The following is a 12,522-nucleotide window of genomic DNA, read 5'->3' as shown; positions in this document are numbered from 1 at the left end:
CACTATCAAATCAATTGCCCTTTGAGAAATCTATTATTTACCAAGATATATTGATGATAATTGAATCAAATAGTGATGAATAATTTAAGGACTCAATTAAAAATATGTTATTTTTAACACGAAATGAATTCTTACACTAAACAAAAGAAAACTACCAATCAAACTAGAATGTAAAGGTAAAGAACTATATTAAAAGAGCAAACTATTAACGGTTTGGTTCGGTTTTTTTCTGATTAAAACCAAACCCAAACCAAATTTGATCGGTTTTTAAAATTCAAAACCAAAACCAAACCAAACCAAAAAGTATCGGTTTTTTTGGTCGGTTTGGTTTGGTTTTCGGTTTGGTTCGTTTTTTCGGGTTTTTATGAACACCCCTACCAGCCAGTATTTAAATAGCCAATCCGCGACCCTTCTTCATTTTTCTACCATTTTTGAACGGGATTGAAGCTTTTGAAGGAGATTTTTGAGGAAACCAAAGGGGAATCACTTGGAGGTAATATTCTTGACTTCATAACTCGTTTATATGTGATTAAAGGTCTAATTAGTGGTGAAAAATTAGGAAAACTCAGTGCAAAATGAGTAGTTAGGGCTTGAGATTAAGAGACCTAAAATTGGGTACTTGAGGGGTCAATTGAACTCCGATTTTAGTGTTCTTGATATGTATAGACTCGTGAGAGTATTATTATTCTGAAAATATAAATTTTACCCGATTCCGAGATGTGGGTCCGAGGGGAATTTTGGTTATTTCACCTAATTTCGCGTAGTAGCTTAGAATTTATTTGTAGAATCAGTTACTTGAAGTATTATTTACATTATGCAATTGAATTGAATAGATTTGGGCCATTTGGAGTTGAGTAATCGTGGCAAGAACGTGATTTCGGGTTGATTTTGAGCCGGTTCGAGGTAAGTATCTTGCCTAACCTTGTGCGTGGGGACTTCCCCTTTGGATTTGAGTCTGCTTTGTTGATTGTAGTTCGTGTACGCGAGGTGACGAGTGTGTGCTCGGACTTATTTGTGGAAAAAAATAGGCCTTTTAGGGTTCTTAGGTACTTATATTCACTGTGTATGAATGTGTACTTGATATGCTTGAGTTTTCCACTTACTAGTTTCACCTTTACATGCTCTAATTTGAATTAATTGCTCATGATTCATTGTTATTGCCTATTTGACTCTTATTTTGCTTAACTGAAGATTTTTACCTCTTCTATTGTCATGCTATCTTTCATAATTGCTCATCCTTAATGGAAATTATTGTATATTCTTCGTAAATTGCCCAACCTTAAAAGAAGTTTAGATGATCTATATTCAGTTGACATTTCCTTATTTGGAATTATTTGATTCGTGTTAGCTTCCTTGTTGTTGGATTACATATTGTGACGTCGTTGCTTCATATTATTTTCTCCCTTGTCGAGTTGTTCTTATCACGCTTAGTATTCTCTATTGTGCTTATTCCTTGTGAGCTAGTTTTACTGTCTGTCTGTGATCGAAAGTTCTTGAGTTGATTTACTTGTCGTGTTCTTGCATATATTGTCATTGTTGCTGTCGTACTTGCTGTGGTGGTGCATGAGGTTTCTGCCGTGTGGTTGTTGATATTGTGATGCACGAGGTTTCTGCCGTGCGGCTGTTGTTATGGGGTTGTACGAGGTTTCTGCCGTGCTATTGCTACTATTGATATATTGCACATGCGGCGTGACAAGGCGAGGTATGTATATATATGCTTATATGTGGATTGCGCATGTGGCGAGACAAGGTGGGAACATTATGATGCACCTGCGGCGAAACAAGGCGGGCACTTATTATGTCATTATTTGCATGTGGCGAGACAAGTTGGGCTATGTCAGGAATTGATTGTGATGATTTGTGATGGCCTGGGGGCATTCTTGTTGTTTAATATTGTGTTGTGGTACGCTTACCTGTATGAGCTTTATCTCGTGGAAGATGTGAGGAAACATCTTACGTGCTGTCCGTTCTTTTCCTTACGCTTATTAGCTGGTAGGAACTATGTTAAAGCACTTGCACAAGCATACACGCAGTTGAACACTCCTATTGGATGTGAAGCCCTCCTGATTCTACTTAGTATAGATGTACACCCTCGTTTACTTGTTATATGTGTGAAAGTGGCTCTAGTTAGAAAGTGAGTTGTCAGCATGATCATGAGGTTGATGGGGGCACATGATGCCAAGTGTTAGATTTCAGGTACTGGGACTCGTGAGCTGTAATTTGTCTGAGATCCGGTACTTCGTGGAAATTGTTGGATAAGACCTGATGTGAACACTGTCGTTGGACCTGAGTTATTGCTTACCTTTACTGTATTGTGAATTTAGAATTTGGGTTTGTGTTTTGGGTTTGTGTTTTCGCTCGCTCTTCTATGTCATTACTTTGGTATTTCCGCTGTTACTTGTTGTTTTCTTCCCTTATTGTGATTGTAGTATTGTTAGCCGTTTCCTGTAGTCTTTACATATACATCATGTTCCGTTGTTCCTATATTTGTACAGTGTATTGGACCGGTAGGTGTCTTGACTGTTCCTTGTCACTACTCCACCGAGGTTAGTCGTGACACTTACTGGGCACCGCTGTGGTGTGCTCATGCTACTCTTCTGCACATTTTTTTGTGCAGATCCAGGTACTTCCACTCAGTCTTATCATCCTTGAGGCGAAGCGCTTCTGTAGAGACTTCGAGGTATATTTGGCGCGTCAGCAGACCGAGGAGTCCCTTTCTATCTTTCTGTAGTAGTATAGCCCTTCAATAGTTTTCCTTTTGTTAGACAATTCTGGAGTTAGAGCTTCTTATGTATCTCTTAGCTTGTGATTCATCGGGTTCCGAATTTTGGGAGTGTTAGGTTGAGATTTTGTACTGTTATGTGCCAGGCGGCATCTTAAACACTGTTTTATTTTACTATTTCAGTTTTTAAATTATTTCTTCCGCAATTGTTGTTTATATTCCGCATTGTTAGGCTTACCTAGTCGTAGAGACTAGGTGCCATCACGATGGTTCACGGAGGGCGAACCGGGGTCGTGACAAGTTGGTATCAGAGATCTAGGTTCATAGGAGTCATGAATCACAAGCCGCTTTATTAGAGTCTCGCAGATCGGTACGGAGACGTCTGTACTTATCTACGAGAGGCTATGTAACCGTTAGGAAAATTGCATTTCATTTGATTTCCCTGTCGTGCGAGATTTTTTACATCACAACCCTAAACCTCTGTCTTCCATTCCCTCACTGATGGTAAGGACACGTGCTGCCAGAGATGGTCAGGCACCCGCACCCCCTACTGGAACCATCAGAGGTCGGGGCTGGGGTAGAGGTCGAGGACGCGCACGTGGTGCAGCCAGAGCACCCGCACGAGCTCCCACCGAGGTACCACCAGCAGTTCCAATCGAAGTCCAGGTACTTGATGCGCCTACTGCTACTACTACTCCAGCACTTCAGGAGACTCTTGCGCAGTTCATGAGCATGTACACCACTTTGGCTCAGGAAGGGTTGCTTCCCCTTGCTGCAGCCACATCTCAGGCCGGGGGAGGAGCACAGACTCCCGCCGCTCGTACTCCTGTGCAGCGAGTGCATGTTGATTAGGCCCTAGAGATTATTCCTGTATAGTCTGTTGTCCCAGGTCAGCCCAAGGATGGGTCAGCGGCTTTAGAGGATGAGCAACGGTGGCTTGAGAGGTTCAAGAAGTATGATCCTCCTGTATTCAGTGGGTTAGCAGCAGATGATGCATTGGGATTTCTGGAGGAATGTCACCGTATCCTCCGCACTATGGGTATATCAGGATCGAGTGGGGTTTCTTTCACTGCCTTCCAACTTCGAGGAGTCGCCTATGAGTGGTGGCGCACCTATGAGTTAGACAGTCCGGATGAGGCAGCTTCACTGACATGGACCCAGTTTTCAGATATGTTCCTGAGAGAGTTTGTCCTTCAGAGCCTCAGGGATGCATGGCGCGCAGAGTTTGAGCATTTGCGCCAGGGTACTATGACTGTCTCGGAGTATGTTGTCTGTTACACCAGCTTGGCTAGACATGCCCCAGCCTTGGTTTCTACTGTTCGCGAGAGTGTTCGCCGGTTTATTGAGGGGCTTATTCCCAGCATCAGGTCTAGCATGGCTCTTGACTTGGAGATGGATATTTCTTATCACCAGGTAGTGAGCATTGCTAGGAGGATAGAGGGTATGCATGCTAGGGAGAGAGAGGACAGGCGGGGCCATGAGAGAGAGGGAAGACGAGATCAGGAGAGAGAGTTTGAGGAGGCGAGGAGGCCTCGTAGACCGGGGAGACTGCTGGTCCTTATTTTGGAGGCAGGGTGCGACATGGTAGAGGTTTTGTAGGTCAGCCAGTTCAGTTCGCGCTTCAGGCTTTGCATGGTGACTTAGGTTTTTATGGGTCTCGGGGTACCCGTACCGCACAGTTCCCACAGCCTCGTCAGCGGAGAGGCTGCTTTAAGTGTGGAGATACTAGCCATATGGTGAGAGATTGTCCCAGACTTCGGGCCGATGTGTCACATCGAGGTATTCAGGTGAGTAGGGGGCGCCCAAGAGCGGGAGACCCGGCTCGTTGATGTGTTTCATATAGTAGGCTTAAGGCCGCTACGCCAGCTGAATGTCATTCAGGTATGATTTTGGTTTGCTATAAAGTAGCACCATCCGTAGTTCATTACAGTTCTGCTTATCGGGGTGAGTTCCCCTATTTGTTGCTCCATTTATGGGTGCGTTTATTGAATTATCACTTTGTTTATGTGATTACCTTGTTGGAAGGTTCTATGAGTGATAGCCGTGTCTATCGTCTGCTTCTAGCCATTGTCGGGAGTTATGGGACTAGTAGTAAATTCCTGTTGTCCATTTCAGTAGGTTTGATGCGATTTCTGAGTATTTTTGGCTACGAGCTGCGATTTTTTTATGCTCCACCAGTGTGGGAGCCAGTACGTGTTGTAATCTTGTTGATGGAACTGATCTAGTGAAAGGTTTCAACTGGATTGATGTACACCTTACTTGTGATTCAGAGTTGAGGGCAGGACCCTCGTGATTTCATGTGATTTGATGTGTTGAGACCGGGCTGTGTACCGCGGTGGGAGTTATATCAGTATGAGGTCCTTGCGATTCTTTTATATGCTTTAGTTCTTTCTTGTTAGATTGTTTTTGTAGATTAGTATTGATTGAGAAATTTGTACTTGTCGGGCTTGTTTGATAGTTCTCTTATGTGTTTCCTTTTCCATATTCAGTCATTCTCGTTCTATGCTTCTTGAGTTTTAGCTTGTGGGGTGCGTGCCCGCTGGTATTAGCTGAGATTTGGTGATTCGGGTGTTTAGTTATGTGGCTTTCGTGGTTATTGTATGATCACCGGTGTTATGGAGGTTGAAACAGGTTCCTATTGAATATGAGGCTTATGGCCGGTGCTGAATTTGATTTTGGGCGTTATTGTTATCAGAATTGTTACTGTGGGACTGTATGTGATGTGTCATGTTGTAATGTTGTACGATATGGGCGTTGGTATGAATTGATGCAACTGGTTGAGACTGATAACGGGTATGGATTTAGAACCGGGTCTTTTGGAAATGGATAGAAGGTGAGAATTCTGGTTCTAAGGCTTATTGGTATTGCTAGAAAGGCTCAATTTTCAGTTGAGATGATGTCGTTCAGGTTTATGTGGAGTGGGGTGACGTGGGATCACCCGCGGGTGTATGTTGGAAGTGTGCATTTAGTGACTTGAGGACTTCGAGGCGAATCTTGGCACGTTCGAGGATGAACGTTGGTTTTAAGAGAGGGAGGATGTAACGACCCGACCGGTCGATTTGAGAATTTAAGCTTCGTTCGGCTGCGCACGGTCTTGAACAGCTTCATAATACGAGTATCGACTTGCGTGCATGGTTGAATTCAGTTAACCGATGATTCAGGGTCAAATTGGAAGAAGGAATCTAGTTTTGGATGTTTGAAAGGTCAGAATTTGACCGGAATTGGACTTTTGAGTAAACGGCCCTAGAATGGGTTTTGGGTGATCTCAACAGCTTCGTATGGTGATTTTCGACGTAGGCGTGTGTTCGGATTGTGTTTTGGAGGTCCGTAGCTAATTTAGGCTTGAAATGCCGAAAGTTGAATTTTTGAAGTTTCCGGTTCGATAGTGAGATTTTGATATCGGGGTCGGAATGGAATTCCTGAAGTTGGAGTAGCTCCGTAGTGTTGAATGTGACGTGTGTGCAAAATTTCAGGTTATTCGGACGAGGTTTGATAGACTTTTTGATCGAAAGCGTAATTTGAGAGTTTTTGGAATTCCTAGGCTTGAATCCGATGAAAAATTGGAGTTTTGATATTGTTTTGAGCGTTCCGAAGATTGGAAAAAGTTTGAATAATGTTTTAGGATTGGTCGGCATGTTTGGTTGAGGTCCCGGAGGCCTCGGGTGTGTTCCGGGTGGGCCACGGGTCATTTTCCCTATGTTTGAACTATTGTTCTGCTATCTGGTGTTTCCTTCTATGCGATCGCATAGGCGTAGCCGCGATCGCGTAGTATAATGTCAACCTGCCATATTTTCCTTCTGTGCGATCACATTGATTTGTTCGCGATCGCGTAGCACAAAATTTGGACAATAGCATTTTTCCTTCTATGAGATTGCATTGATTTGTTCGCGATCGCATAGCACAAAATTTGGACAGTAGCATTTTCCTTCTATGCGATTGCATTGATTTGTTAGCGATCGCGTAGCACAAAATTTGGACAGTAGCATTTTCCTTCTATGCGATTGCATTGATTTGTTCGCGATCGCGTAGCACAAAATTTGGACAGTAGCATTTTCCTTCATTGCGATTGCATTGATTTGTTCGCGATCACGTAGCACACTTTGGGCCAGCAACTATTTCTTCTATGCGATCGTATCTCTACTCCCGCGATCGCGATGTACAAATATCTGTGCAGTATTTAAATAGCCAATCCGCGACCCTTCTTCATTTTTCCACCATTTTTGAACGGGATTGAAGATTTTGAAGGAGATTTTTGAGGAAACCAAAGGTGAATCCCTCGGAGGTAATATTCTTGACTTCATAACTCGTTTAAATGTGATTAAAGGTCTAATTAGTGGTGAAAAATTAGGAAAAATCAGTGCAAAATGGGTAGTTAGGGCTTGAGATTAAGAGACCTTAAAATGGGTATTTGAGGGGTCAATTGAACTCCGATTTCAGTGTTCTTGATATGTATAGTATGAGGATTCTAAAAATGTAAATATTACCCAATTCCGAGACTTGGGCCCGAGGGGCATTTTGGTCATTTCACCTAATTTCGCGTAGTAGCATAGAATTTATTTGTAGAATCAGTTACTTGAAGTATTATTTACATTATGCAATTAAATAGATTTGGGCCATTCGGAGTTGAGTACTCGTGGCAAGAACGTGGTTTTGGGTTGATTTTGAGCCGGTTCGAGGTAAGTATCTTGCCTAACCATGTGTGGGGGGACTTCCCCTTAGGATTTGAGTCTGCTGTGTTGATTGTATTTCGTGTACGTGAGGTGAGGAGTGCGTGCTTGGACTTATATGTGGAAAAAAATTGGCCTTTTAGGGTTCTTAGGTCCTTATATTCACTGTGTATGAATGTGTACTTGATATGCTTGAGTTTTCCACTTACTAGTTTCACCTCTACATGCTCTAATTGGAATTAATTGCTCATGATTCATTCTTATTGCCTATTTGACTCTTATTTTGCTTAATTGAAGATTTTTACCTCTTCTATTGTAATGCTATCTTTCATAACTGCTCATCCTTAATGGAAATTATTATATATTCTTCGTAAATTGCCCAACCTTAAAAGAAGTTTAGATGATCTATATTTAGTTGATATTTCCTTATTTGGAATTATTTGATACGTGTTAGCTTCCTTGTTGTTGGATTACATATTGTGGGGTCGTTGCTTCATATTGTTTTCTCCCTTGTCGAGTTGTTCTTATCACGCTTAGTATTCTCTATTGTGATTATTCCTCGTGAGTTAGTTTTACCGTCTGTCTGTGATCGAAAGTTCTTGAGTTGATTTACTTGTTGTGTTCTTGTATATATTGTCATTGCTGTTGTCGTACTTGTTATGGTGGTGCACGAGGTTTCTGCCGTGCGATTGTTGATATTTTGATGCACGAGGTTTCTGCCGTGCGGCTGTTGTTATGGGGTTGCACGAGGTTTCTGCCGTGCTATTGCTACTATTGTTATATAGCACATGCGGCGTGACAAGGCGGGGTATGTATATATATACTTATATGTGGGTTGCGCATGTGGATAGACAAGGTAGGAACATTATGATGCAGTGTGACGAAACAAGGCGGGCTTTTATTATGTCATTATTTGCACACGTCGAGACAAGGTGGTCTATGTCAGGGATTGATTGTGATGATTTGTGATGGCCTGGGGGAATTCTTGTTGTTTAATATTGTGTTGTGGTACGCTTACCTGTATGAGCTTTATCTCGTGGAAGTTGTGAGGAAACATCTTACGTGTTGTCCGTTCTTTTCCTTACGCTTATTAGTTGGTAGGAACTATGTTAAAGCACTTGCACAAGCATACACGTAGTTGAACACTCCTATTGGATGTGAAGCCCTCCTGATTCTGCTGAGTATAGATGTACACCCTCGTTTACTTGTTATATGTGTGAAAGTGGCCCTAGTTAGCAAGTGAGTTGTCAGCATGACCATGAGGTTGATGGGGGCACAGGATGCCAAGTGTTAGATTTCAGGTATTGGACTCGTGAGCTGTAATTTGTCCGAGATTCAGTACTTCGTGGAAATTGTTGGATAAGACCTGAGGTGAACACTGTCGTAGGACCTGAGTTATTGTTTACCTTTACTGTATTGTGAATTTAGGATTTGGGTTTGTGTTTTGGGATTGTGTTTTCGCTCGCTCTTCTATGTCATTATTTTGGTATTTTCGCTGTTACTTGCTGTTTTCTTTCCTTATTGTGATTGTAGTATTGTTAGCCGTTTCGTGCAGTCTTTACATATACATCATGTTCCGTTGTTCCTATATTTGTACAGTTTATTGGACCGGTAGGTGTCTTGACTGTTCCTCGTCACTACTCCACAGAGGTTAGTCTTGATACTTACTGGGCACCGCTGTGGTGTGCTCATGCTACTCTTCTGCACATTTTTGTTGTGCAGATCTAGGTACTTCCACTCAGTCTTATCATCCTTGAGGCGAGGCGCTTCTGTAGAGACTTCAAGGTATATTTGCCGCATCCGCAGACCGAGGAGTCCCTTTCTATCTTTCTGTAATAGTATAGCCTTTCAGTAGTTTTCCTTTTGTTAGACAATTCTGGAGTTAGAGCTTCTTATGCATCTCTTGGCTTGTGATTCATGGGGTTCCGGATTTTGGGAGTGTTAGGTTGAGATTTTATACTGTTATGTGCCAGGCGGCATCTTAAACACTATTTTTTTTTACTATTTCGGTTTTTAAATTATTTCTTCCGCAATTGTTGTTTATATTCCGCGTTGTTAGGCTTACCCAGTTGTAGAGACTAGGTGCCGTCACGATGGTTCACGGAGGGCGAACCGGGATCGTGATAGCCCTCGGGTCCACATGCTCGGAATCCGAAATTTTTTGAAGAAAAAGTTTACCCATAATACCACGAATTCAAATATATAACTTATCCCAAATTCCATGTCCAAAATCGTGGTAAAAATCCATAAATACAATTTTCTAGGTTTTCCCTCAACACCCTAATTCCCACTAATTTCCCTGTTAAAATCTACACATAGTCAATGTATTTAACTCATAATAAGTGGGATTAACTTACCTCCAAGTTGCTAGGTGGAAGCCCCTCTCAAGAAGCTCCAAAAATCGCCCAAGAATGGAGAAAATGAGCAAAAATGGATAAACCCCACTATTTAATGCGTTTTGCCCAGCGACTTCCGCACCTGCGGACTTCTCACCGCTTCTGCGGATGCTCCTTCGCACCTGCGCCCATTGCCGCTTCTGCGGCCTTCCTTTTCGCTTCTGCGCTTGCACATATGTGGTCAAGGCTCCACACCTGCGGTCCTTCACCTGGGCGGCCCTGCTCCGCTTCTGCGACTTCTAGGCCGCTTCTGCGGCTCCGCACTTGCAGCCAAAAGCTCGCAAGTGCGGTTACAACAGATGCCAGCAGCCTCAATTCTTCTTCAAACTCCAAATTCGATCCGTTAATCATCCGGAATTCGCCCGAGGCCCCCGGGACCCCGTCCAATTGTACCAACTAGTTCTAAAACATAACAGACCTGCTCGAGGCCTCAAATCACATCAAATAATGTCGGAATCACGGATCGTACCCCAATTCAAACTTTATGAACTTTAGAACTTCAAGCTTCAACATTCCATGTCGAAACCTATCAAATCACGCCCGATTAACCTCAAATTTTGCACATAAGTAATATTCAATATTACGGACCCACTCCAACTTCCGGAATCGGAATCCGACCCCGATATCAAAAAGTCCACTTCCGGTCAAACTTTTAAAAAAAAACTTCAAATTTCTACTTTTGCCAGATGACTCCAAAATGATCTACGGACCTCTAAATCCACTTCCGATCGCACTCCCAATACCAGAATCACCATACGGAGCTATTCCTAGACCTGGAATCCCAAACGGATATCGATAACACTAAAATGCACTTCAACCCAAATTCATGAAATTCTTCCAAAATGCTAACTCCACTATAGGCGCCGAAACGCTCCCGGACCATCCAAAACCCGATCCGGACATACGCCCGAGTCCAAATCATCATGCGAACCTGTTGGAGCCTTCAAATCCCGATTCCGAGGTCGTTTACTCATAAATCAAACCTTAGTCAATTCTTTCAACTTAAAGCTTCCGAAGTGAGAATTTTCTTTCCAAATCAACTCCAAACTTCCCGGAATTCGATTCCGACCACGCGTACAAGTCATAATACCTGAAGTGAAGCTGCTCATGGCCTCAAAATGTTGAACGATGCGCTAGAGCTCAAAATGACCGGTCGGGTCGTTACACTATAAGTTGAGCTTCTTCTTCTTACAAAAATGCACATCCAAATAAAGTATTCATGTTGAAATGCCTTAACAGTTCTTCATTTTCACTGCAATCATCCAAATAAAGTATCATGCAAATAATAAAATCATTATCAAGAAAACGTAATAGAGACATAAATAAGGTAGATACGAGTAAATAATAGTAAAATCATATCCAATTAGAAAGTATGACATTGACTTAGTAATTAGTATCGAATATATGAGCTAATATCTAATGAGTAGGATATTTACTTATTGGTATTGGACTTATAGTATTGGACATATGGATAATGGACTAATATCTAGTTGGTTGCACCAAATATAAGTTATTAAAAATTTTAGATTTTAGGATATCCAAGAATTCGAAGTACCACATCTAACATCCTATCCGAAATCAAAAAAACTAAAAGTTAAATCTAAATTTGAATAAGTAATTCGAAAATTCATCCAAAAATTCATAAAATTAGAATTTCGGTTTACCCAAACTATGCTCACTCATGCTTAGAGATCCACTCATAGTTTCGCTTTTTTTTCATATTTGAGAGTGCTTTAAGTAGTTACCGCTTTTTGCTATACTTCCTCTTAACATAGTATGGTAAAAACAAATTATTGCCCCCAATATTTACATAAAGTTAATGAATACGAGATATAATATTTTTCATACGCATATTATATATATATATATATATTATAGGTTGGAAGAAAACTTTATATTACAGAAATAATCTTTTTCTATAAAAAAAAAAAAAAGTAAAGCTACACTTTATGCATTCCTCCATCGTTACAATCTACTCATGCACAAACGCGATGGCCCTCCTGCGTATGATGATTTCGGACTTGGGCGTATGTTCAAATCGGGTTTTGGATGACCCGGTAGTGTTTCAGCGCCTAATAGTGAAAGTTGGTTCTTTGAAGGCTTCGAAGTTCCATAAATTTGGTTTGGAGTAGGTTTTGATGATATCGATGTCCAAATGAGATTCTGAGACCGAGAATAGTTCTGTATGGTGATTTAAGATTTGCACGCAAATTTTGGTATCAATCCGAGTAGTCTATGTATGATTCGGTGCGTTCGGAGCGACTTGGAAACTTGAAGTTCATATTTTTATTCAATTTGGTTTTGGGGTGTGATTCTTGGCTTTGTTGTTGTTTTATGCGTTTTGAGAGTTCAAGCAGGTTCGTATTATGTTTATAGACTTGTTGGTATAGTTGGACTGGGTCCCGGGGGGCTCTGGTGTGTTTCGGACCGCCCGGAGCTAAGTTTGGGAAACAAGATTTTCTAGTTCTGGTTTCCTTATTCGCGAACGCAGGAGGGCCATCGCGTTTGCGAAGAAGAATTTGGGGGCAGTGGGCAATTGCCCTTCGCGTTCGGGGCCAGGCTCACGCGTTCGCATAGCCTTGTGAGCCTAGGCCTACGCGTATGTGAAGCCCCACTCGCGTTCGCATAGGGAAATGGGGTCGGGGAGGGCCGGTCCACTTTGCTCTTCGCGTAAGAGCTGTCACGTCCACGATGCCCACGCAGCTTAGGCCTTCGCGAACACGAGTCTTCTTCGGCG

The sequence above is a fragment of the Nicotiana attenuata genome, unplaced genomic scaffold, assembly GCF_001879085.1.
Source record: "Nicotiana attenuata strain UT unplaced genomic scaffold, NIATTr2, whole genome shotgun sequence".
NCBI lineage: Eukaryota > Viridiplantae > Streptophyta > Magnoliopsida > Solanales > Solanaceae > Nicotiana > Nicotiana attenuata.
This window is presented reverse-complemented; position numbering follows the sequence as displayed.